Genomic DNA, 6185 nt, shown 5'->3' with positions numbered 1-6185 from the left:
ATGTATGGCCATTACTATTAAGCCTGAGAGGGATATAAATAGTAGTTCTTGCTCTGTCCTAGGTGCTGATTACAGACCAGGCTTCAAAGCCAGATGTGGGGGAAATGGTCACATTTTTACTATGGATTGCCCCTCTCTATTAACAACTTTATTTGGACAGCATGAAGATCACCAATATCTTCTCTGTAAAAGGTGTAATGTGCTGCAGCTGCTTCCCACAGAGGCTGTCACTGTGTCTTAAAATTCACTTGCTTACTTGTATATGTTTATAAAATTACACAACTGTGTAATAGTTCTAGAGAAGATTTCTGGAGAGGACATTGCACACCAGAGGTGGTTTAATCTGAGAGCTGGCTGCTCTTCTATATGATATTTTACATCTATTTTTTCTTTACCCACTGGATGTGTTTGCGTGCCTCAAAGAAAGACACTAATGACCTGCCTAGCGCATGCTCTTTGTGTATGTTACTCCCCCCTCCTCCTCCTCCTCCTCCTCTCCTGAGCAAGTAGCTTTCTAATTCCTTCCATTAATACAAATAGGGGAAGCCTGAAAACCCAGGAGCTACAGTATTTGAAAAACACAGATTCCGAGATGGACTGAAAAAATGCACGATTGATGCAAAGATCTAGGATTACAAGGCTTCAGCATCAGCACCACCATCACCAAATCATAAAAAGGGATATTATAGCTCAGAGCTGGCATCACAATGCCAACATTTGGGATTTTGTCTCGTGCAAGTTGGACTCTATATTGGGACTCTTAGCTGGACAGACAGGCTGAAAGGGAAAGGGCACAAAAAGGTAAGACGCACAATGAGATGTTGTGACAGGATCACAATGCTTGCATGGGGGATGCTCACCCTACGTAATAAGAAGGCAAAATCCTATGGCAAATATGCTAGAGCATGGAGGAGAGATGTGCAGAGCACCTGACATTATATCTGCATAGCTTTTTATAATAAGGACATGTTTACGTAGCTTAATCTTACATTGCATTGCATTTATTGCTCTGCCACATTATGCAGGGCACTGCAGCTTTGAATAGCAGCAACGATTTATGTTCTGTCAAACACCAGCTAATTCAGCTTGGCATTAATAGGTGCCACATTTGCATGTACTGCTTCCTTTTCAGGTTCAGCTCTCTGGAATTTACAATAGACAGGATACAGATTGCATGTGCAGCCAGCTTGAAAACTAGTAAGGAAGATGCATGGAAATCAGTGTGAAATTGGAAAACAAAGCATTAGGTACATGAAGAGCCTGCAGGGGGTGCTTTTTATTTTAATTATTGAACTGGAAAATAGGAAAAAAACGGGTGATACTGGGGTCACTCATGGACATGATGACTTATTATTTAATACCACCACAAAGTGTCTGTGAGCTTGGGAAATAAACCAGGGGGCTGGTGTTGCTTTCAGATAATCATTGGTGGCCACATTCCCAGGGGATGGAATGCAATCTGCACAGGGAAATTGTATTTCTAATGACAAGGGGAATGGATGGAATATTTCTCAACATGTGATTGAATATATGTCATGTAGTATTTTCCAGATTCTAGCTCTTGCAGGACATATATAAATCTAACTTGTTAATATTATTATTATTATTATTATTATTATTATTGTTGTTATATAAGCATGTAATAATACAATAATATATAGAAATCATAGAAGTAACCTAAACACTAAATTATAAACACACTCAACACAGATTACAATGAGTTGGAAAAACAAATAAAGCAACAAAAACCCAGTAAGTAGCATCTGCTGTGCATTTATTTAGCATGCTGTGTGCTCACATTCTGGGACACATACAATGGAAAGGTTTGCTGTGAATGGAGAGGGGGGTTGGTCCAAGCTGCTCACTAACTAGTTATCAGTGTAAGCATTATATAGCATTGTGCCTCTCTTAGGAAAGAGGTGTTATGGCCTTTAAAGCACTAATTCATCTTGCTGTCTCACTATTTTAATGGGATTCCTCTGTGCTAATATTGGTGCATATTGGACTTTTAGTATTTGTACTGAAATGTGATCTGCTTATGTGTATTGATTGGTCTTGTGTTGTATGTGTTATTTGTGGAAATTGAGAGCAAGCATTGTAGAAACTCTGGTAATTTCTGCACAGGGAGCAATTGTAATGTCAATTACCAGCAATTACATTAAAGAAAATTACTATAGGAGTAATGTGAAGAAGTTGGCCTGGAAAATAAATCCCAGCTGATATAGGACAGTCACTTTCGAAACGCAGCCAGTGTGTTCCTATCTACGGAAGTGTATAGAAAAAAAATCTGTAATTACTATAAAATAAGACAACAAGAATAAGAATGATCGTCTACATACTCAGATATACTGGTATTGAGAACAGTGAACTTATGTTTTCATTTCAATGTTTTAATGTTAATATTTTAACTATTATGTAACCACAAAGCCATCAAGATTTACATTAAAGACATCATTTTGAAATGTAGCCAACATGAGAAATTAATGTTTATTTTTCCTAAAGGGATATATTAATATTCTTTTGTGGCAACCATTTTGCAAAAGTGACATGAAATGCAGCCATATTGGTTGGCAGTTTTTAATTAGCTTGTCAGCAAATAATGGTGACATGTAATTTTGTCAGCTTGCTCAATCAATAACAAAATAGCAATTTATCTTATTTTATAAATATTCATAAGCACCAGCCAATATGGCTGCACTTTCTGTTGTTGTGCTTATTGGAAATGCCCAAAGCAACAAAGCCAAAAATGTCCTCTACAACAAAAATGCACATGTATGTGTATAGAAACATAATCACCAAACCATTTCTATTTTTATATCTTTAGGTTTCACCTTTATATAGTCCCTTAAGAGAACAATTAAAGGAATATACCATCAGAAGAAAAAAAGTACTCCAGCACTTCCACGGAAGATAGATAAAATGTCATCCTTTATTCCATACACTTAAAATCCATCATAGAGCAGTATACATGCACCCAGTCACAGTGGAAAATCCCTGCTCTATGACAAACTTTTATCTATCTTCCGTGGAAGTGCTGGAGTACTTTTTTTCTTCTGTTTTATACTTTAAGGCATCTCAAGTGTTTTCCAAGTACTGAGGGAGCTGTTGCATATGGAGCTGGCCTTACATTGTTTGGAGATCTACTATCAGGTTTACTGATGGTAGACTGCCCAAAACCTAACTGCTCGAGGGGAAGGCACTCGTTTTCATTAGTTCCAGGATTGCTGCATTGCTGAGGAAATAACTTAATAAAATATGCTAATGAGCCCGAGGTGCTCCGGTCGACATTACCGGAGTGCCTCATGGCTCCGAGCCCTTGTAAATTATGTAGGCCCCCATATTCAATATTCTCCCCTGCTCCATCCCCCTTGTGCAGCAGACAGACGGTGATGTTGCATATGCAGTATCACTTCCCTTGTGCAGCCGGCTAGATATGGCAGTGCAAGTAAAGTGTTATTGTGCAAGTGTGAGACTTAAATATAGCCGGGTCTGCAGCGGACTGTCTGCAGCCCAAGCAAGCCGGACCAGGTGAGAACATGGGAGCGTGATTAATTTATGAGAGGCTGGAGCCATGCGGCACTCTGGTGATGTCGGCCAGAGCACCTAAGGTTCATTAGCATATTTTTTATTAAGTTATTTCCTCAGCAATAAAGCCATTGAGGAACTATTAGTGCCTTCCCCTGTAACAGGTAACGAGCAGTTAGGTGTGTGCAGTCTACATCAGTGACCCTGATTGTAAAACCCCCAAAATCCTATCATCTCCTTTCTTAACCTATTAAGATGTTTGTATGGTGGCGGACACCTATTTTAAAATGGCAATCACTTCAGATCTCCAAGCACTATAGACACTGGGTTTCTACTGTTTAATACAGGAAATGATCAGCATCAAGCATGAGAAAACTCTGATTTTTAATCCCTTAGATGCGATGGTCAGATGTGGCTACAGAATTTTAGGGACTACATTCACTTTCAGTCAGTTCATAGGAAGTGTTTCATTCTTCTGCCAGATGGAAGCCATCTGAAGGCTCCCAGTTCTGCCAATCGTATGTTGGTATTGAACCCTATCTGTGCAAAAATCCCCAGGTTGCATGAACAGAGCTGTCAATGATTGACTAAAACATGAGTCAGTGTAACTGTAACTTTTACAGTTTGTCAAGAAATGTTCTAGATATAGGTGACACAATTACTGGAAGTAAATGTTCAGAATTTGCCCGAACACCATAATATCATGTAGTGACATGAGGCATGTAAAAACACGGTAATCATTTGACTGGGATGTTCTTTTAAGTACCCATCTGACTTATGACCAATGTCTCAGAAAACTTAAGAGGGAATATTAGCTTCTTGGCAACATAAATTGTTCAGTAGTTTACTGATGCTGAACTTTATTTCAGATCAGAAGAAAACCATGGCAACATACAAGTAAGATGGTAATTTAATGATGGTAATGACTTCATTGAGACACTTTGAACACAGAGCATCCTATACAGAGAAGAAGCTTCCACCTCTAATGAGGGGATAGATATGTGATGACATAATGAGTGGTAACAAGACCTTGATGTATTGATATGTACTGTACAAAGGAATAGTTAACTAATACTATTGGATACCTATTATTTCAAGTAGAAAGCTAGTCTGTATGATAAAAAACCTTTGGAAATAAATGTTCTCCAAGCTAAAGTTGTGCAATCAGGGGAGCAAGTTGAATTGGTGCAGAGGGTGTTCTCACATCTGGGCAAGGTACCATGGGGCCCAGTAAGGTGACACTGCCCCATACAAACAGACCAGTAGCATAAATGATACATCATAGTTGGGTGGCAGATACTAATTTAGCATTTGCACCCAGTAATTACAAGTTACACCTCTGAATGCATTATCAGTGGACTAGGATCTATTTTTACACATGGCAACATACATTCTGATCATAGAAAATATTTTCGATTGTCACAGGTTAGTATACACATCTTCCAGTTATCAGACTGATAACATGAAATAGGAAAACTGTAGAAGTAGTTTTAACAGCACAGAAAACCATGGTTGGAAATGAACTAGAAAATTGAGTGGGGATAAGCAAACCCTCTATTCTGTATTGACCATGAACTTTAGATAAATATTAATTAAATATTACATTTTTCTCTGCATATAGGATACTCTAACATGAGAACAAAGTGTTCATGGCATCACAACAATAACCTGTCAGCGGTATAGTACAGGTTTCTTTCCCAGTGGAAAAAAACTTTCAAGAGCTCTTGTGCAGTCACAATGTGTAGATTGTCCCTCCCCCACAACAATATGGATGCAATAGAAACATCTTACTATTCATAACAGGGGATCAATGCAGAGCCCCAGAAATTACGTAGGGCCAACAGCCACCCAAATCCTGTCTCCCGACAAGCAATGATCAGATGGTAACCTATAAAATAACAACAACTGTGGTACCAACTTCAGAGTGTCCAACCAACGAGATCACAATTCTACAAAATAATTGACTGCATCTGTTTGTCAGTACTGACCCTATACACAAACAGAAGATAAAGCATAGCACACACCGATATCTCTTAAAACTGGATGATTTATTCCTTGCATAATATAGGACACCGACATGCGACTGCGTTTTGTGCTCTGTGGCACTTTTTCTAGCAGGTTGCTAGATGTCCCATGTTGGCATCCTGCTGTCCTATTAAGCAATAAATAAAGCTTTAAGAATTATCAGTGAGGGCCCAACTTTATCTTCTGTTTGTGTACACCAGTTGCTGTGTTTGGTTGAGCACCTGAGGCTTCTGTTCAAGGACTTCTGTGTGCCTTTATTTCCCTGGCTGGTTTTGCAAGAATCTCGGGTCACATCAGATGTCTATGTAGACAGTGCCAGTGTGTGCTTTTTTTGGCCTTTGCATAGAATCCTACCATATGCATGGTGTGGTCACATTATTTTGTGTAACATGCCCAAATTGTGACCTAAAATAGACCCATCTATACCCCATCATCGTTGTATACTAAGACTAATATGAATACCAAGGACATTTTACTTTTTAAGCATATGCTACAGTGAAAAATGTCCTACACATGGCTACCATAGAAGAGCACCACAGATTGGCAAGATATATACAGGGTGAATTACTTATATTTATACATCCAATAAAATGGGAATGGTTGGTGAAATCAACTTCCTATTTGTGGCACATTAG

General features: G+C 38.7%; 1 protein-coding gene across 1 annotated transcript in view; it reads left to right on the top strand.

Moving 5' to 3' along the window:
- Nucleotides 1-480: 480 nt before the first annotated feature.
- PLPPR1 (phospholipid phosphatase related 1) overlaps nt 481-6185 on the top strand; it is an 82978-nt gene continuing 77273 nt past the window's right edge. Inside the window, exon 1 of the mRNA XM_072154444.1 lies at nt 481-801. The gene's annotated coding sequence lies outside the window, so the exon portion shown is untranslated. The remainder of the gene's footprint in view (nt 802-6185) is intronic.

This window comes from Engystomops pustulosus, chromosome 1, assembly GCF_040894005.1.
Source record: "Engystomops pustulosus chromosome 1, aEngPut4.maternal, whole genome shotgun sequence".
Classification (NCBI taxonomy): Eukaryota; Metazoa; Chordata; class Amphibia; order Anura; family Leptodactylidae; genus Engystomops; species Engystomops pustulosus.
The sequence above is the reverse complement of the archived record's forward strand: the minus strand, read 5'-3'. Positions and strand labels throughout refer to the sequence as shown.